At 41.3% G+C, this 20,959-nt stretch overlaps 1 protein-coding gene and 1 long non-coding RNA gene across 3 annotated transcripts in view; one reads left to right on the top strand and one right to left on the bottom strand.

Annotated features, from left to right (window-relative positions):
- ZBTB16 (zinc finger and BTB domain containing 16) overlaps positions 1-20,959 on the top strand; it is a 226,225-nt gene that overhangs the window by 78,006 nt on the left and 127,260 nt on the right. The gene's annotated exons all lie outside the window — the stretch shown is intronic.
- On the bottom strand, positions 15,593-19,264 carry LOC114032099. The gene is made up of 2 exons (XR_003567800.1): positions 18,790-19,264; positions 15,593-18,262 (listed from the first exon to the last, which is right to left on the bottom strand). It is a non-coding gene; the product is annotated as an uncharacterized LOC114032099 (long non-coding RNA).

The raw sequence follows: 20,959 nt of genomic DNA, 5'->3' as shown, positions 1-20,959 counted from the left end.
TTGTGGGAGGAACCATGAGGCTGGACCTTGAGACTAAGGCTCTTCCATTTGTGAAGACACCTGCACTTAAGAGTTGGGCAGAATCTCTGTGTTTGAGCTGGGGCCAACCATCTCTTCAGTGGGTCATGGGAAGCCTCTGGGAAAGTATGCAGTGAAGGTTTTGGAACTGTGTAGTCTAGGGGAGACAAGATTGCTGGGGTGCAGGGGCTAGGGGAGAAAGATGTTAGCGTTTGCTTTCAAAAAGCCTTAAAGCATTTTTCAGAAAGTGGTGATTATGTTTGGCTTTTTGAGGACAGAATAAGGAAAATGCATTGAAATGAAAGTGGGAAAAATTTTAGGTTAGAAATGAGTGAGAATTTGCTGTCAGAGAGGACTATGAGGCATTGCCACTCCCTAATGGTGGTTGTAAAATCTTGTTCCATGGTGACTTGTAAAAATGGGAGTGATTCCTTGTCTTGCCAGGTTTAGGTATTTTCTTAACTGAGGTTGATTTGAGTGAAGGATACACTTTATGATTGGCCTTCAGAGTCGCCTGGTGGAAGGAAGTAGGAGAGCTTAAGGCATGAATTCTTAACCATTTTGTCATGGACCCCAACACTGGACGTTATCAGGAAATCAGAGCAAGAGTTCTTAACTTGGGGTCTTGGAACATATTTTTAATTTTTTTTTTGATAACTGTATTTCAATGTAATTGATTTCCTTTTGTAATCCTGTATATTTTATTTTATACATTTAAAAACATTAGTCCAAGAAAGGGTTCACTAAATCTCCAAAGGGGTCTGTGACACAAAAAGGGGGAAGACCCCCTGATCCAAGAGGAGACCCAGTGTAGTACCCCCCGCCCTTAACTTGGGGCTCCTGTAAAGTAAAGCAGAAGAACTATTGCAGTTGGATGGAAAGAGCTCTTGGAAAGGAGGGGGAAAAGACAGGGTCCTGTGTTCTACTCTATCATCTGACTTTGGTCAATTCAGCCTCTTTGATGTCTTCTATCTATAACATTCTGTCTTCTGCTGCCATGACTTTTCTCAGGTTCTCCATCTTGGAATCTCCATCTCAATTCCAGTCTTTGATTGAGCACCACTTCCAATAAAAGGCCTTTCCTGAGTCCTCCAATTGTTAACCGTCCTCCACCTCTATACAAAGGGCATCTGACACATGGAAGTTTAATACATATTTCTGTTGTTTGGGCCAATCCCAGTTCCCCGGTCTCTCTCTCACCTTCCACGCCTTTAATGATTGTCTAAGAAGTGTATGTGGGCTTGAGCTCCTGGGCAAAAAGATACCATTGGAATCTCATGTGTTGGCCGTGTGAATGAGGCAGGTATCTGGGTCAGTGCAGCCAGCTTCTTTTCAGTCTGTTCTGTGGTAGGTGGTGTTCTTTATCATGGTGGCTCACATAAGTCGTGATTAATGCCTCAAAACTGGAATTCCTCCCAGGCTAAAGCAGGGATAGTTGGTAACTTGGTTTCTTCTCCACTGTAGCAGTAAATATCTTAGATACCGTAATATTGATGAAGTGATCAATTCTGTTTCTGTACTTGTCCGGAGCAGTAGAAATGGACTAGGATTCTGGCCCTTGGATTGCTGTCTACATGGGCACAAGAGGTTAGATTTGGAGACTACAGCAGTTGTCTTAGGGAAAAATGTTGCCTGGACCCTTATAGACAAAGTGCCACTTGCTCTTGGAAATTAGTCATTAAAAAAAAAATACTCATCGGGTGAACAACAGAGCCTATTAACTTGATTAGGCATCCTATCCATGTCTCTATCATTGGAGGATGGGAAGAGCCCAGGTCTCTAAGACTATGAGCAAAGCTAAACTGTATTAGGGAGTTGAGGTCAGGAGAAAAGACCCTTGAAAGAGCATATTCCAACCTTAGAGGCCAGAGGGAGATGATGAGTTGGGTCTTTTCCAGCGATGAACTAGGGTGGGTGGGTGAGTGAGAGTAGAATGGGTGCATTGCTGTGTGCATTCAGGTGTTGGAAAATTTGTTTGGCAGTTTTTATTTTTAGCCTTAAATGTAAAGCTGTGGAGGCTCTGTGTGGACCAGGCCTCATTAGTCACCAGATACAGTTTGCTATTCAGCTCTAGTGGCTACTTCTCTCCGCCTCTCTTCACTTTGAAAATAGTCAGCAAAATCCTTATTTCCATAAGCATTTTCTGGCTGTAAAAAGCTGAATTCCAAACCTATTATTATAGCTGTTCATGCTATTTTAATCTGCTCTGTTTAGAGGTGAGAGGGTAGCAGTGACTCTGCAATTACCAAGTACATTTGATCCGCAGCACAGCCACCGGAGCCGTCAGAGAGCCCTCTGAGTTTGATGTAGCCGTGTGTAGCAAATCACTTTCAAATTTACTAAAAATATGTCCCTTTGCAGCCACGGAGATATCATAATTTTCCTGCTAAAGGCGTGTGCTGTGATCTTCTTTGCTTTCTCTCTCTCTCTCTGTCTCTCTGTCTTTCCCTTTCTCTCTCTTCTCTCCTCGGCTTTTCTATTTCATTCTTTCTTTGCTCCTCCTTGCCCTATTCTTTCTGTTCATGCTGGCTGTTTCCCATTCCTTTCCTTTTTGTTTATTTATTCCTCCCCTTCTTCTTCCCTTCCCTGCTCAGAAAATGTTTTTACATTCTGCTGGCCTTGGGAGCTTAGTGAAACCATTTTTCTTGGGCTTCGGTCAGGAGAAAAATACTTGGGATTCTAAATCTACCAACTATTTCACATTTAAACAAGGTGGCAAGCTGGACCAATAACGATCCTCCTACATACAGTAATTGCTGCATCCCCAGGCTCCTTTTTCTATCTTTGTTCCTATTTCATTCACTTTTCTATTTGCTGCCAGCACAAAATGTGTGTTTTTTAGCCTCCTTCCTCTTGTAGCCTGATTTCTATACAATGACCTTGGCATCCATGAGAGCCTCACGGTAAATGAGATGTGGCATTGCCACATGTATCTTGATAAAATATATCAGTAGATGAATTGATTTTCATATTGATTTCCTTGGGCAAGCAAGGTGTGTGTGGAAATCAAGTATCTCTTAATGATAGTCCTAGGGAGAGGCAGGATGCCTAGGGAAGAGCAGGATTTTGTTGGTTTTGTTTGGTGTTTTCCTCCTCCCACCTCCCACTCTTCTCTTCTGAAAAGTTTCTTCTTGCATGGAGAAGGGACTCCTTTTGCTTTGCATGCTGGTCTATTCAGGTTCAGGTTTTTGGACCACTTAGGAAAGAGCCAGGTACGTCTGAGGAGGGTACTCAAGCCTGGGAAAAATGTTTTTTTTTATAGAGTCATGAGGGTTTGGAGCAGCCAATGTATATATGAACTCATCCCAGTTCAGTGGAGAGATCTCTATAAATTCACCAAAGCCATGTTCAGGACCAGAGCAGTCCGAGACACTGAGGGGCCACTTATACATATTCCTATACACACATGACCTTTTTCACATATTGGTTCTTCCCCCTTGCCCCCAGGCAATCATCCACCTCTCTATTAGGATAATTGTTAAGAGAGGTAGCATTTCTGGTGTTAGGACCACTGCTATAGCCAGAGGACTCAAAGGTGGGTGTTTGGGAGCATTTGTCTTTGTGGGAGCACTTCCCTCTGTATGCAGATGGGCACGTTGGAGCATGTGCCGTGGTTTCTTTCCATTTAAGTGTTCATGGGAGTGCACAGTGGTACCTGTGACAGGCTGAGTATGAAACAGCCCCTTGACTGGCATTGGCTTTTACCAACAGGAACTGGGCTCCTGAAAGGACAGTATCCACTGAAGTGATCAAAACTTCGTTTTCTCTGCTCTGCAGTTGTTTTCCCAGTTCCTTCTTCCAAAGCCTCCTAAATAAATAGATACTTTTGAGTATCTATTCGACTCAAGGAGCCAGCTGGCAGAATCATTTATGATGTGAGGTGCACGTAACTCTTGGTGATTCTGGATAGGTATCTAAATACCTATCCAGAACCAACTTCAGTTAACTGGAATGTTCAAGAAAGAGTCTGTAATTGTTCATTGAATTTTCTTCTTAACTGAAACTTAACTGGAAGATCATTGTGGTTTTAACATTTGTCAAGCTTCTTTATAAAATGGTGCCCGTGTGCTCTCCTTACTTTAAGTTTCTTAATTGAATATCTTTTTGATGAATCAAGATCATGCAGTTCGGGAAGACAAATATTTAGAGTGTCACTTATGATTTTGCAGTCCTGTGGATATATAGATTGAGTATAGGAGGGTGTGTTGAATGAGTACCGACCCTGGGGCATGCCCTGGAGGCAGCTCATGTGTAACAGTAATAGATTACTTTTGTATGGTGCTTGAAGGTTTACCTAGCACCTCCTCAGGTGTCTGTGAATAATAATAATAATTGTGATCATGATAATATTAACCTTATATAGTGTTTGCTAGGTGCCAGGCACTGTGCTAAGCACTTTACAATTATTACCTTATTTGATCCTTATAATAACTCTGAGATAGGTGCTATTATTAGTTCCATTTTACAGATGAGGAAACTGAGGCAAAGAGGGGCTAAGTGACTTGTCCAGCATCACACAGCTAGTAAGTATCTGAGGCCTAGACTTGAATTCAGGTCTTCCTAACTCCAGGCCCTATGCTCTTTCCACTTCGCTGCAAGCTGCCTGAAAAAGGCTTGTTGTGCAAGTATCATGCTGCCTGTTTTGCATATTAGGAAAATAAAGGTCTGAGACTGCAACTATCTCCCTACCTAGCTTACATATTAGAAAACTGAGGTTCTGAGATTAAGAGACTCATTTTGGCTAATACAACAAACAAGTGTCACGAAATAAATGTCAATTTTGACATTTGAACCTACATCCTTCTTGGCAATAAACTCAGTGTCAGTCAGTAAACATTTATTAAGTGCCTACTGTGTGCCAGGCACTGTGCTAAGAAAGCCAAAAATAGCCCCCACCCTCAAAGAGCTCATACCCTAATAGGAGAGACAATAAAAAAACAGATATGCACAGACAAGCTAGTTATATGATAAACAGGAAATAATTAACAGAAGGAAGGCACTAGGATTAAGATCAGGATAGTTGGAAGTAATGTGGGAAAAAAATCTAGATTTGGAGCAAGATGATGTGGGTTCAGATCCTGCTATGCTATACATTCTTAGTTTGACCTAATTTATCTGGAGTTCTGTTTCCCCATTTGTTAAATGAGAGTGTTGGATTAAATGGGCCTTTGAGATCTATCCCAGCTTTAAATCCTAATACCAGGAGGGTTTTTTGGGGGAGATTTTTAAAAAATGTAATTTCTGTATTTAGCTTGTTTTATTGCCAGTCACTTCATCACTCATAAAGTTGAATGCTGGGGTGGGGGGGGATTGTGTAATTGAAGGTTTTTTGATTAATTGAATTTTTATTGAAAATGAACCAGTTGTGGAAAAATGCCAACAGGCAGTTGGACATACTTCTGCAGATTTCACAGCTAGTCCATGTCTAAATAAGAGATAACGGCTATTCAAAAACTATTAAAACTATTTGATATAACTTGAGCTAAATACAAACCTGTTTGGGTGGGGACTAGTTCATGTACTATTCTCTTTCATTGTCACCCAAAATTCAATTCTGCAAGCTTGGATGTTATTTAGTGAGTTTAAAGTCTGGTTGACTCTCCTTAGCTCAAATCTGAGAATTCAACTTTTTGTGCTCTTTCTAAATAGGTTTATACTTCATCTGGTTTTGAAAGGTCCTAAATGATTATTTGCACTTGGGCAGGAGCCATATGACTCTTTTGTGATAAGGATGTTTCTCTGTAAATGGGCATGCTTTTGCATATGACTCTTTCATTCTCTGCTTCCTCTCTTCATATAGAGATATCATTTTGATATCTGTGGATGACAGTATAAATACATAATGATACACAGTCATACTCAGTAAAAATATATTTTATCTGGAGCGCAACTAACTGAAAATCTTGCTCAAGTGAATTTTTAAAAAATTTTTGGCATTTAGCTTGAGAAAGAAGTACACAATAACAAAACAAGCTAGCATTTAAAATTTAGATTATAAAATGTCCAGGATATGTCATGTAGTCATTGCATATTCTTTCTAATATACAGATATGTTACTGTATAATATGCTACTTAACATTCCAATGTGTTTGTAGTTATCAGTAACGTTGAGTAATGGGGTCATGTCTAACATTAACCTGCTAATGTTTAACTTCATCATAAAGATGCTATGTCATTTAAAGTGAAACCAAGAAAATCACCCCACACCCTCAATTCTGAAAAGTTTAATTGATTCAAGTCATTACAGAAAGATAGTAACATAATTAAAAGGCTCTCAAGTATATTGTTCTAGTGCTTTTAATTTACATTGGGGCATACAATAAAAGGTATCTTTCTGGCTAATGTTGGACCTTACCCTACTGTTGAACATTATTTATAGCTGACAATTATTTTGAGATCCTCCAATGCATTGTTAAGCAAAGGATCCAGAGTGTCTCCAAGTGTCTTTTCAAGAACTGTTATCTAAGAAGTTGCTTCTTTTCAAGCAAAATTCAAAACTCTGCTGTGAGTGTACCTGTGTACTGTATGGCTTGTAAAGGGGTGAGACGTGCCTTTCCTCCTGGAACTAGGATGGAACAATGTATTTATAGCCTGGTATAAATAAAATCAGAAGGTTCCTATAAAACTCTGTTATTACTCCAGTGCAAAGTTAGAAATGCTTGAGGTTTGGGCTTCTTGGCTCTCCCATGCTGCAATGAATATTTTATAGGAAAGGAAATACTTAGTGTCTGACTCTTTCTTTTTATAGTGTAGCTACTCATAGGACTGGTAACCTTCCAGATCTCACCAAAATCAAAATCAGTGCCTGTCCCATCTATTCATTCTACTTCTCTCTCTCTTTTTAAACCTGTAGAGGCATGATCTCTATGAGGTTATTTGGGATTCTTTTTTATTTTTTTCAAATGGTTATTTTCTATAAAGACTGTGGTGCTCAAACTATTGAGCTTGATTAGCACCCTAAACTAGACAATTTTTCCTTTCCCTGGCTTGATACTGTAGCCCTTTAGCCATAGTTGAAGGATGTGATGACTTCCTTGTTAGCACCTTGTAATCTCAACCAGAGTTTCCTTATTACTCCCCTACTTCTGATGACGACCTTTGGAATCCTGGGTGTAGTAGGGGTGGAGGGGAAAAAGGAGAGAGCTGGTGATGTAAGACGTTCACTTGGACTTCCTACTGAGTCTTAGCATATATCAGCAATTGTTCTGCATCATTGGGGATATGTTGGGGATAAGACCTCCCTATGTCTTTTGTCATCCTCTTGAAATCTCAAGACTATAGGTGTTACCGTTCAGACCCCTAGGAGGTTTTTCTCTTTTGGGGGTATGAATTAGGATGATGATCTTGGAATGGAACAGATATGGGTGTGATAGCAGAGCAAAAGGTTATATGTTGGTAGGTGCTTGTGTTTCTGGAGTGTCTCTTGCTTCTTAAAAGAATTTTAAAATTCTCTTTTAATTGACTTCATTCTTTCCTCCCCAGGGTCTATTTCTGTATCTACTTACATCAGTTTGGCCTCAATCCTTCTGGTTTGTAGATTTCCATCTTAAGTATGAATTCTTGACCTTAAACAGTCATCTTGAGTATATAGGTGAAAGAACTTCCTGGATTGAACCAGCCACAAGATCTTCCATATCCTTTTCCATTCTCTTAGCATCATCATAATGGTCCCCCTTGAATCTGGTAGCACAAACATCCAAAAGGATGAGACCAAGTGGCAGAGAAGTTGTTTTTTCCATTTTTATTCAGATTTTTTTTGGCTTAAAAAATACCAGGATTTTTTTTTTTCATTCCCAGGTCCCTGGACCAAGTTTATTTATGTAGTTATGTTCTGCAAGAAAATGGTCGTTTTTGTAAGCTCTACATTTCAAACAGAAAATTTGTGATGCTTATTTTTTTTATGATATTAAGTCCCTATGTATGCTGGGTATAATATTTGGATAATGATAGGGATTGGACCTGTGATTTAATTGGTAGAGAAAGTTCCCAGGTGAACAAACTCCATCAGTGAAGGTCAGCCCTTCCTATGTAACTTAGAGTCAAAGAGGTGATGAGATCAGAAATTCTTAACCTGGGGATCTTTGAACTTGCTCTAATTTTTTTTTTTTGGTAATTGCATTCCAATATAATTGATTTCTTTTGTAATCTTGCATATTTTATTTTGTTTATTTAAAAATTCTGAGGTGAGGTTCATAAGCTTCCCCAGATTACCAAAGGGGTCTGTGACGTAAACAAGCTTAAGGACTCTTGACTGACTGAGTATAATATAGTCACTTAGAGAATAGACTTCTGGCCTCCAAGACCACGGATATGCTGGAGGAAGAATTTCTAAAGATACTGAAATAAAGACAATAAGAAAGAAATCAAATCTGAATTTAAGTTTTAAGTTGGACATTTTTTTTCTTTTCTCTTCCTGTACCAGTGATTACTAACTCTATCTTGGCTGTTAAGGGCTATTAGAAAACTAAGATTGTCCTTCTGCAGCTTAATTCCTGTAGCCTTCCACCCTTAGGGCCAGCTTTTACCCTAGTCTTACTCAAAAACTTGCATAGATGAGTCTTTTCCTCTCTATTTTCTCCAGTTACCTCCCTCCCCCTGCCCTATTCCCTAGAAACCAAATCATTTTCCTGGATATGAAGATAGTATTTTCTTTGTTCAAGAGTTAGACTACTCTCTGCCTCCTTCCTACCATTGGCCATTTAGTAATATAACATCTCTGTAGAGAAAGGTGATTGAGATGTGCTATGGGATTAGGGAGTTGGGGTGGAAGGGGAGGGAAAAGGGGAGCCCAAATGGGTCATGCCCTTCTCATTTTGGCCAAGAGGAACTTGAGCATCTCCACCATTAAAATCCACTTCCTTGCCTAAAAACAGGGTTCTGTATTGGCGCCAGTGCCCAGCCAGATTCTTGCCTTCCATTCCCCAGAATTCCATTTTAATCTCTGTCCCAGTGCTGTTAATGACAGCCACAACCACAGACCTGTTTTAAGGCTGGATTATTGTGTCAAACAACATCCCTTACCAGTTATATTAGCACATGTGGCCTTCCCTGGAGGTTTCTACCGTGCTGGTAAAATATTTATTTCACCTGTAGAGCATGGGTTAAGTGGCCTAAATCTTTATACCAGGACTCCAGCATTCCCAGGGTGGAACAGAGCTTGTAGATTCCAGGGTACAGGGCAGGGAGGGGTGGATGGGTGATGGTGGTGTTGAAGTCAATGGTTCCTTGATACTGATTCCAGGGAGTGTGATAGCATTTTGTAGTGGAAGAGGATCTGGGGGAGATGCTTAACATGATCTGAATCTAGTGTTTTACATCTAATTTATTAGGACTCTTGGAGCCCCGTTTGACTGTATCCACTGTCTGCTTTCCTCCCTGTGTTTGTGTTGGCTGCCAAAATAGGTATGGGGAGAGAAGTGATTTGCAAACCTCCGGCAGCTTTGGTTTTGATCTCTCAACTCCAGATTGCATTACAGCCAAGCAGAGCTGTATATTTTCACACTAGAGTCATGTTCTAGGTCAGCCTAGTTTTTTTCTTTCTCCCTTTCCTTCCCCCCCTCCACCTTTCTGCTTTTGGGTCTTCAAATTGAATGGCAGCAAAAGCAGGGGAAATGAGAAGAAATTGCTAGCATCTTAGGCTTTGAATCTGATTTTACCTTTTGGCTGCAGGGGTGATGGATGGAGTTCAGGAAACCTATTTTTAATAAACATGGGCACGCCAGATTGATGGCTCACAGGGAGAAATGGAGTGCAGCTTTCTAGCCTTAGGATCGACCACACAGTTGGGGTGTTTCTGAATGCTGAATTTTAGGGTCAACATGACAGCAAGAATGAGTTGCAGCCAGTTTTCAATCATTCAAGGCTAATGGAGATGGGTAGGAGGAACAACCCAGGGATGTTTGGGAGTTATTAAAATACATAAATGATCTAAAAATTGAATTTGAACCTCTCTTATTAAACTCTATCCCCCACCTGTTCTGCTGATCATAATAGCTTTTGACAGATTGGATTTTTCTTTTTCCTTTCCTCATCTGCCTTTCAAGGGTGAGCGAAAGTGCTAATGAGCTAGTGTCCAGGGAAAACGAGTCGAAGAAGGAAGACCAAAGGGAAGAGGAAGAATCACAGGTCCTGGACCATCCACAAACAAGATCATTGATTCAGAATCAGCCAGTTAGGAAACATGGAGCACCTATTCTCAATGTCTAGTAATGGACCCAGGCACCTGGAGGTTATTCAGAGAAGCAGTAGTCAAGGACTCTGTACTACAGGTGTGTCTGGTCTAGGTGAGGAAATGGCAGCACACATGAAAATAGAAATAATAATATAAAGGAGTATATATGTGCCCAGTTGAATAGTATATACTCCAACTGTTCCTCTTTTTCAAAAGAGGGGGGGAAAACTGATCTGGTAAGAGGGTCCAGGGAGAAAATGGGGAAAAATTATTAAGTTTGAAGAGGAGATTTGGAGACCCTTCACTCCTCAAAGAACTCTCTATCCTGCTAGGATGTGATCCAAGCAGCCCTTTTGGGAAGGTTAGCAGTCTCTCTGTTTCAAACAAAAGTTGAGAGCCAAATGAAGCCTTGGGTCCAGAGATGGTGGTTGGAGCAGGAATAAGGTGCTCCAATTGTGGGGGAGCCTAGGGTTGGAGGTGTGAATCTTTGTGTTGTCTTCTACTGCAGCATACCTCTTCTTGCCTAGCTCATTGTCAGGAAGCATGGTAGGTCCTTGCTTCCGTCCTTTTGCATCTCCAAACCATCCTTCCTCATACTGCTGTCTGAGTAATCTTCTTCAGGGATCAGTTTGACCATGGAACTTCAAGTAAAAAAACCATCAGCGCTTCTCAATGCCAGATGCATCATTGCTTGATTTTGGCATTCAAGGCTCCTCACAACCTGTTTCCATTCTACCTTTCCAGCCTTACTTCTCTCCATTATGCCCTTTATATTCCCACTATTTCCATCCACTCTCATCCTGCTCTCTGCTGTGTCATTGTCTTTACCCAAACTTGCTAACATGATCTCCATTCTTGGAGTGGATTTTCCCATCCCACTCCATCTTTTGAAATACCTTTCTTCAAGATTTAACTTATATGATATGTCACCTCTTTTATGAAGCCTTCTCTGTCCTTCCATTCCCTCAGGTGAAAGTAGTTGATTTCTCCTTAAATTTCTAATAGCACTTTGCATGGTTATCTCAATTTCTTTTGTTGTATCATAGCTATTTATGTTCTTTCCTCCAAGTTACTTCACCTCCAAGTTATTTCACCTCCAAGTTATTTCTCAATTCCTTAAGAACAGGATCTGTGCTATATTAGTGTTTAAGTTTTTAGTAAATGCCTGTTGCTTTGGATTGAATTGAATTAGAAGCAACTTTCAGAGATCATTTTGTTCCATTCCTTGGATCCAGAAAGTCCAAGGTCTCTGATCTTCTTCTAAACCTGCTGGTTGAGAATACTCTCCTTTCTTTTGCTTTCCTCCTTTCCTATTTATTGTGCTGCCCCTAATTCTTCTTTGTAGGGTTGGAGGGGTGGTCACTTTATGAGTTTTGGAGGCTAGGAGAGGAAGCTGGGGACATTATGTTGACTGACCCTGAGAGAGAGATGGATGATGGAGCACTCAGGGGAAGCTTTGGATTCCTTTCTTTGTGGCCTCTTTGGAAGCAGCCCTAGATTTGGACAGAATGGAATTTGAGTTGATCAGTGTGATGCTAATTATCCTTGTGACTCTATAGGATTGTAAGAGTTAGAAGAAATCATAGAATTCACTTAGCCCACCTTCTTCTTTTTAGGGATGGGGAAACTGAAGGGAAACTAGAAGGGAAAAATGACTTGTCAGCCCTCCATTCACTCTTTTTGTAGGTCGTAATTGTTTTAATCAATCAGTCGATGAACAAACATTTATTAAGTGCTTGCTGTAGTCAGGCACTGTGCTATGAATACAAAGACAAAATCAAGACAGTCCTTGCTTTCAGAGAGCTTTTATTCTCCTGGCACATATAACATGTTCACAAACGAGTAAGCATATCAAGGAAGGCCTCTTGTAGGAGGTCTGACTTGAGCCAAATCATGAATGGTGTTGGGATTTCAAGAATCGAAATTGAGGGGCAGCTAGGTGGCTCAGTGGATAGAGCGCCGGCCCTGGAGTCAGGAGGACCTGAGTTCAAATCCAGCCTCAGACACATAACACTTACTAGCTCTGTGACTCTGGGCAAGTCACCTAACCCAGTTGCCTCCCAAGAACAAATAAAAAAACAAACAAAAAACCAAACAAACAAGAATTGAAGTTGAGAGAGGTAATGAATTCCAAACATGGAGGAAGTATGCAAGCTAACAAAGGTAGAAGATGAAATGTCATGTATGGAGAGCTGCAAGTATGCCAGTTTGGTCAAGATTTAGACTATGTAAGTAGGGGTAATGTAAAATGAGCCAGGAAATGTAACCTGGGGCTGTATTGTGAAGGGCTTAAGTACCCAAAGGAAGAGATTGAATTTTTTCTTAGAGAGGAAAGGTAATCACTGAAACTTCTTGAGTAGGGGACTGACATGGTCAGACCTATGCTTTAAGAATATCAGTTTGGCAGGTCTGTGGAAGTAGTTTAAAAATAGCCTTGACTAGTAGGTATCATGACTAAAGATAGAGTAACCCTAAGACTGATTCAAGCTCTGAGAAGGTCATTTATTCTTACATATTTGGAGGATGACCAAAGTAGTTGTGAAAATGTTATCTCATGGTAGGATGTGTGGAATGTTATCATATAGTAGATGGTTCCCTTTCCTTTCCAAAGGAGGGACTCAGATATTGACCTTAAATGTAAGATATTATCATAGAACATGGGTGGGGATCCTGCGGCCTCGAGGCCACATATGACCCTCTAGGCCCTCAAATGTGGCCCTTTGACTGAATCCAAACTTCACGGAACAAATCTGCTTAATAAAAGGATTTGTTGTGTAAAACTTGGACTCAGTCAAAAGGCCCCACCTGAGGACCTGGAGGGCCACACATGGCCTCGAGGCTTCAGGTTCCCCACCCCTGTTATAGAACATCAGCTCTGATGTTAAAGGATCTAGATTAAAATCTCACTTCTGATACTTATTACCTGTTTGACCTTCGGTAAGTCACTCAGCTTTTCTAGGTTTCAGTTTCCTCATGTGTAAAATGAGGGGCTTGTATTACATGGCCTCTGAGATCTCTTCCATTTCCAGATCTATGAGCCTGGACCCTGTGGCATCTTTATTGTGTATTCAAATACTCTCTTGGCATGTCTCTTTCTTCTCCCCTTGCCATGAGCCCTATGGCAACCAGGCAGACAACAAGCATTTATTAAGCACTTACTACATACCAAGCATTGTAGTTCGGGTGTAAGCATAATGAATTTGGCTCCCCGAAAACATTTGAGTCACAGAGCTATTAAGGTGAAATGTCTGTCTCAGTGACAGCCTGACTGAATGAAAGAATGAAAAATATTCTTGTCAAACCCTGTGCTTCTAAATACAAATGCAGCAATGACAGTACTTGCCCTGAAGGAACTTCCAGTCTAATGGAGAAGCTAACACATTTTGGGAAGTTTCAGACTTGGAGAGTGGAGCCAGAAGGGAGGTGATTAACGCATCCCTTCTAGGAACAGTCTCAGAGTTTATTTGATCGTGGTTTCAGAACTGGAAAGGAAAGGGGAGTGGAAAAGGGTTGAGAGGTTATAGGAACAGGGAGGGTCAGGAAGAGTGATGGTGAGGCTGTCCAAAGACGGCTGAGAATAGTGAGGGAAGGGAAACACAGCTGAGATTTGCCTGAAATAGTGGAAAGGTGAGACCGTTTCCAATCAGAATACTGGCACTGAGAAACAGAAACAGGTTGGAAAATTGGGAGAGAGACTCCTCCTGGATATCACTTAGCCCTCAGTGTCCTCCTGGGGCTGAATTGGGAGGAGGGGAGTAGGTCAACCCTTTTTGTCTTCTGACAGCCCAGTGGTCATCATCCATGTCCTGTGAGTGTAATTTCCTAGGTAAGTCAGCGGTGTCATCCTTGGAGTAATGTCTTACTTGGGTGTTATTTTATACTTTTTGAAATACTTTCACATCTGGTTATCTCACTTGATTGTCAGAATGACCTTGTGAGATAGGTAAGGCAGCTGTGGACCCTTCAAGGTCATTTTGCTTAGTTCCTAGTGATTATTTACTCAGCCCTTTTCTCAGGGCTTTCACCCCTCCATTGCCCCTATTCCTTTTCATCCCCTAGACGAGAGGCCGCAGCTTCCTCTCCCCTGTCCTGGACCCTTACCACCTGTTGCCCCAGATTACATTGGATCGCTTTTCTAGAATTCCTTAAACATAGACTAGATTATTATGTGGTCAGAATGATGAAGGAATGTTCTCTTTGGAGGTGGGGTATGGACAAGATGCTCTCTGAGGATTGCTTCCAGCCAGAGGATTCGGTTTTTTTTTTTTTTTGAACCAATTAATTAGTCAATAAGCATTTATTAGGCACCTAGTATGTTCCAGGCACTGCACTGGATGCAAAAAGAGGCAAAAGATACCCCCTGTCCTCAAGGAGCTTATAATTTAATGAGAGAGACAACATTTAAACAAAAATACAAAGCAAGCTATAGACAAGATAATTAACAGAGGGAAGGCCTGAAAATTAAGAGGGATAGGGAAAGGATTCCTATGGAAGATGAGATTTTATTTTTTTTAAAATTAATTTATTTTTAGTTTTCTACATTCCCTTTTGTGAGATTTTGAGTTCTAATTTTTTTCTACCCACCCTCCAGTCTCCCTCCCCAAGACAGCATGCAATTTGGTATGGGGTACATATGTATGATCATATTAAACATATTTCCACATTAGTTATGTTGTGAAAGAAGAATCAGAACAAAAGGGGAAAACCACGAGAAAGAAAAAACAACAACAAAAGAGCAAATAGTATGCCTCAATCTGCATTCAGACTCCATAGTTCTTTCTCTAGATGTGGATAGCATTTTCCATTATGAACTGGAATTGTCTTAGATAATTGCACTGCTTGGAAGAGCTAAGTCTATCAAAGTTGGTCATCGCACAATGTTTCTGTCACTGTGTACGATGTTCTCCTGGTTTTGCTTACTTCACTCAGCATGAGTTCACATAAGTCTTTCTAGGGTTTTCTGAAATTCGCCCAGCCAGAGGATTCTTGAGTAGATAATTCTTTATAGATGTGGAGAGGACCAGTGGTATCCACATGCTTTTAGCAGGAAGGATGTACTAATGATCATGTGGGCCAGGAGCCTGGGATTTCACTGAGGTTGGAAGTGACTCATTTTCCCATTTCCAGTTACTTCCTCCCCACCCCCCAAACTATCAAATGTGTCATTCTGATTAAACCTGTAGCAGCTGGCCAGTTAAGGAAGCCACCTGCTTTCTCCTCCACAAGCTTCTTCTCCAGCAACTTTCCTTTTCTGTTTAGGATGAGAGAGAAAGGGAAATAGGGACTGGGGCAGGGATTCTGGTATTGGGTGTATTCTGTCTTTTCTGCCTATCCCGAGAAGGGGCTCAGCTAGTCACTTGCTAGGAGTGCAGAAGTGACATAATTTGGATGTTTACACAGCAATTAAGTATTTATTTGACTAGACCTGGGGATTTCTAGGTTGGCAACTCCTCCAAATCCTTCTAGCCCACTTACAGAGAGAGTCCTGGAGGCTTCCAGTATGACAATTAGTGTACAAATTAGATTGTGTCTTCTGGAAGGGAAGAATGAATTCCTGCCCATTCTATTAAGTTTATTCCATTAAGGCCAGCCACATGTCTTCCTTTTGGGTAGGGAGAGCAAGAATAAGCTCCTTTGGAAAGGTCAGTGTGATAGCCATACCAAGGGAAAGTCCTAGCACTTGGGAGGGATGAGGACAAGAGATATTCTTAGGACTCCCCTTTGGTTTTTTCTGCTCCTGTAACAGTTGGAGAGGTGATTGTGGAGGGTTGTTGCCTAGCTCTTCAGATCACCTCATGTTGGCATGGTGAGACATGCCACATGGTTCCTCATATGGGTTGGCAGGGGCTGAAAGACTGGCTTAGGCATGTGATGTTTTCCTGCTGGGGATAATAGAAGAGGGCAGACTCCTTGAGGACCCCAGGATGACCTGATTTGGGATTGTCATTGTGGGAACAGCAGGCATGCCTACCTCAGATGTCCAGGTTTCTAAGACTGACTGAGTGATTAGATCCAGCATCATGGGAAGGTAGGATGATGAAGGTTCTTTTGGCCATTTGTGGGTTTTAGTCTTGGGGCAGGTTTTTTTTTTGGTTTTATTTTGTTTTTTGCTGTTTTGCAGGTGGTCAGGTGATACATCATGACTAGAGTCAGTTCTCCTCCCTTGCAAAGGCCTTTGTATTGCCAGGATTCCTGTACCCTAGACAAGGAAGAGGTTTGAGGATCCTGAAATGGAGGCAAAGGGGAGACTGCCAGAGTAGTGGGAGGGAGCCATATGTCACAAAGTGGGGAGAGTCCCCTGAGGGTGGTAAATCTTTTATGGAGAAGGAAGTATTTTTAACTGATTACAACACTGAGCATGGTGTCAGGACTGTCTGTGCCACTCTCTTGGCATTTGTGACATCTCTCTTATATTGTTGTATTATCATCTCATGCTGTGAGAGGCAGCATGAGATAGTGTATAGAGAGCTTGTCTCTGGTGGGACAGGTCTCACCTTTGACACATTTTGGCCGTGTGATTTAACCTCTGTGAATGTCATAGAGCAGGGGCTGATTTTCATTGGTAGGCCCAGTTCCTTGGGAGCTCCCCACACTGATGAAATCATAGGTCCAGACCAAAAACAAAGCAAAACAAAACCTCACATTGTTACCTAACTCTTGGATCCTCACTTTGCAGTTTGTCTGTGTGGCTAGACTAAGCATCTGGATAAATGGGACTTTATGTTCTATTTCTTTTGTATCTTCTGCAGAGACTAGTCCATGACTGGACACGTGCTCCATTAGAGTTTCAGTCAATCAGTTAAACCAATTACTTCTCCATGCTAGGTACTGGGGATGTAAACAAACAAATGAATCAGTCCCTACTTTCAAGGGGCTTACCTTCTAATAGAAGAGAAAAAAAGTACACGTATAAGTTTATATCGACTAAAGAAAATCTATACAAAGAGGAAGTAGTGAACTATAAGGTAATTTGGGAGGAAGGGCATTTATTAATTGGATTTGAATGAATGATTTTGTTACTACCCTATGTGATTCTGTCTAGTCACTTAGTTTCCCTAGATTTCACATTTGTTTTCTGTAAAATGGAAAGACTGATGCTAAACCCTCATCCTCTCCCAGGAATCTGACTTGATTGTAGATGGGAAAGCAGGACAATTGGACGATAAGAACCATCCTCACCATCTGACCTTTACCTGAAGACCTCTAAGAAATGGGCACCTAATTATCTGCTAAGGCAGCCCAATTTTACAATTTCACTTTTGGATAGTCCTGACTGTTATGAATGTATTTTTTTTTAAACCTAAACCTAAATTTTTCTCTTTGTAACTTTTATCCATTAGTCATAACTCTACTTTATCTCTCTTCCATATTCCATATTTAATATATTTGAAGACAGTTATCATGTCTTCTTCCCTCCCTTCTAATTCACCCCCCCCAAGTCTTTTTCAGGCTAAACTTCACCAGTTCCTTCAGTCATTCCTCTTATGGTGTGGACTTGAAGCCCTTCACCATTCTGATTGCCTTCGTCTTACTGCTCCCCAACCTATCCGTGTCATTCTTTGATGCCCAGGACTGAACAAATCATTCCAGAGGTGGTTTGACCAAGGCAGAGTCCCCAAGGTCTTTTTTGGTGTTCAGCTGTTCAGTCGCGTTTGACTGTACTTAACTCTGTGGACCGTAACATGCCAATGCTGTCCGTGGAGTTTTCTTGGCAAAGATACTAGAGGGCTTTGCTATTTCCTTCTCCTCTGGATTAAGGCAAACAGAGATTAAATGACTTGCCCCAGGGTTTACCAATTCCTTATTCTTGTACACCATGCTTTCTTAATTCGTCCCAAGATCACATGAACTTTTTTTGGCCGATGTATCAGTGTTGAGTAATACTGAGTTCTCAGCCCCAGACTTTCGTGTTACAGTTGAGGAAACTGAGGCATAGAAAGATAAAATGACTTGTCCATTCAGGTGGTGGCTGGCAGACTCATAATATGGATCTAGGTCCTCTTCCTCCAAATCCAGTGCTCGTTCCACCGCACATATGGCCTGTCATAGATTTGGGTGCTTCCTAATTACCAGCTTTGAAAAAAAAAGGGAAAAAAGCTGATTTTGTAGATAGATTTTTATTCCAACAGAGACAGGATGAGATCCTGAACTGGGAAAGGGCTGAGTGTGGTTCTTTTGCTTTAATCTTTTTTTCCCCTAAGTAATAATTTTTATTGTGTTTCCCTCCTTCCCTCTCCTTGATAACACCTTCATTAGCCATCTCTGGCCATTTGTTCAATGTGATTGTTTCTGCTTTATTTGGAAATTGGAAGCATCATTTTACTATAATAGCTCCTTAATGATTTTTAGAATGAAAGTTGGATACTTCATCTGCTCCCCCACTTTTCAGATATTAGGCTGATATCTATAAGAGATTCCCTTTTTCAGAGACCAGCAATTTGCTCAGCCGGATGGTGGAATGTGGAATGTATGTATAGCCAAGAAGTATTGAAGGGGGCACTTTCTGGTCTTCCTCCTGGCTTACTGGTGTTAAACTTGGAAGCAAGACAGTAGTTATTAGAAAACACACTGGTGAAGAGTAATTGGTAAGGCAGTCCTACCTCCTGAGAAGAATCCATTTTCTTTTTGATGGGATGTCTCTAGGTGGATGATGAACAGGATCAGTTGATCAGCTTTCTTTGGTTAAATCGTCTAAAAAGTCACGTGTTGGGAGCAAGAACGAGATAAGGTAAAGCTTTCTAAAGGTGGACAGTGTAGTTCTTCTAAACCAGATATTCATAATCTTCTTTGTGTCCTGGCCCTCTTTGGCAGTCTGGTGAAATCTGTTGGCCACTCCATATTATTGCCTACATTCATAAATGAAGTAAATGCTAAATCTCAGTGAAAATTAAGGTCCGCCTCAGGTGCCACGTCTTTGAAACCATCCCTGACCTCCCCTCCCCAAACTGAATATCAGTTTCTTCTTCCTCAAATTCCAGTGCTTTGAATCTCTCCTTTGCCCTTATTATGCTCTGTAGCATGCATATTCATGTTTGTGGCATATACCCTCCAGTTAGATTTTAAGCTCCTTGGGGGCAGGCCTGTATATTTTTTCATATTTGCATTCATCCCTCCTAGCAGAGTGCTTAATAAATATTAGTTGTCTTGAATTTGTTCTTCACGACCCAGCCCATTTCCCACGTGGGGTGAGTGGAGTGCCGTCCCTGATTACTTTGACCCTAACCCCTATTGATCCAGCTCTTCTTTGAGCTCCTTATGTACTTACAGTTAGTACTGTAGGATTCAGCGCCTGATCACACACTGCTCTCTCTTTTATGGTGTGTGTCTTGTCTCTCCCCAAACCAGATCAGATTCTAAACTCCTGGAGAACTCACCACTGGAGCTTACCTGCTGGTGCCTGGCACAGTGCTGGATGCTTAGGAGGTATTCAGTTATGACTTCATTGGTTAGTTGATTCTCAAGTAGATCACTGCCTGTAGCCTCATTTTTGTTTTTGGACTTGGAAATTACCTTGGGGCTTGAGACTCTGGCAAAGGAGAAAGGGAAGCTGAGCCTTTTGGTTCCTGACCATTCTATATCATTGTCACAGGCTTCAGGGAGTCAAGCTATACAGCTTGCCTTGTGGTTCCTCCTTGCTTCAGTCTACATCCTGATGAGTAGGAGATGGCTGGTTTAATTAGATGGCAGTGGCAACAAGGCAGGAGATACAGCCACTTCTTGAGTTCCTGCTAGTGCAACCTGCGGAGACCCACTGAGCCAAGGACCTCTGTCAGACAAGGGCTTGAGAAAGTTTGTTCCTTTATGTTTTGGGAAGCGATAATAGCTGATGAGTCTTACAGGTGTTTTGAGCAAGAGGGCTGTTTGCAGTTTGTTTTGGTGTTGTGACCTGACTTTTGCTCTTGGAAATACCCTCATCCCCTTGCCCCTAGTAGAGAATGAGCATATCTTTGCCTATAACTGTCTTTCCACACTTACCAGTTTGGTTGTAGGGTTTTAAAAGTAGCTCCTTATTGCACAGAAGATCAAGTTTAACTCCATGAGGACAGGGACTGTGTCCTACCTAAACTTCTGTATCTCTTCTAGCCCTGAACACAATACTCTGCACACAGTAAGTGCTTAATAAAGACTTTTGACTGAAGTCTAACTAAACCCCTCAATTTATTATTCATACCGTTAGCCATACCCTATCTATCTGAAATTACAGTTCTTTTGTTGACTCCATGGTTCTTTTACTTTAGCTGTCTTCTTGTTAACTTCCGAAGGGGCCATATTCATTCTTGCCTCTGGTTTTGCTTGTAAATCAGCTCATTTTGGCAGTCATTTGTGGAGGGCCCACTCTGAATCAAGCATTGTGCTAGTTGTTAGTGATGGAAAATAAGGCCATAGATGTTTTCAACTCTTCCCCAAGACTATATCTGATCACCCTCTCCTTGTTCTTCCTAGTTCCCTTGTTTTCCTAGTCTGTTCACTCCTCTTGTCCTCATTGAGTGTTCCCTGCACATTAGCATGGGGTTCTATGCTGCCTGACCTTATATCTGGGGTGTTTCCTGTATTTGTGTCTTGGCTTCTCCCACTGCCCCTTCTGCCCATTGATCTGTAAGCTCCTGGAGGTCAGCTACATCTTACAGTTCTCTTATACCCCTACAATGCCCAGCACAGTGACAAATTAATAGGTACCCAGTAAAAACTTGTTGAATGAACAAGGTATTTAGGTTCTGTGGCAAATACTTATTAGGTTCTTTGCTTTCTGCCAATGTGCTGGCTCAGTAG

The sequence above is a fragment of the Vombatus ursinus genome, unplaced genomic scaffold (genome assembly GCF_900497805.2).
Source record: "Vombatus ursinus unplaced genomic scaffold, bare-nosed wombat genome assembly UNPS02015398.1, whole genome shotgun sequence".
Classification (NCBI taxonomy): Eukaryota; Metazoa; Chordata; class Mammalia; order Diprotodontia; family Vombatidae; genus Vombatus; species Vombatus ursinus.
The sequence above is the reverse complement of the archived record's forward strand: the minus strand, read 5'-3'. Positions and strand labels throughout refer to the sequence as shown.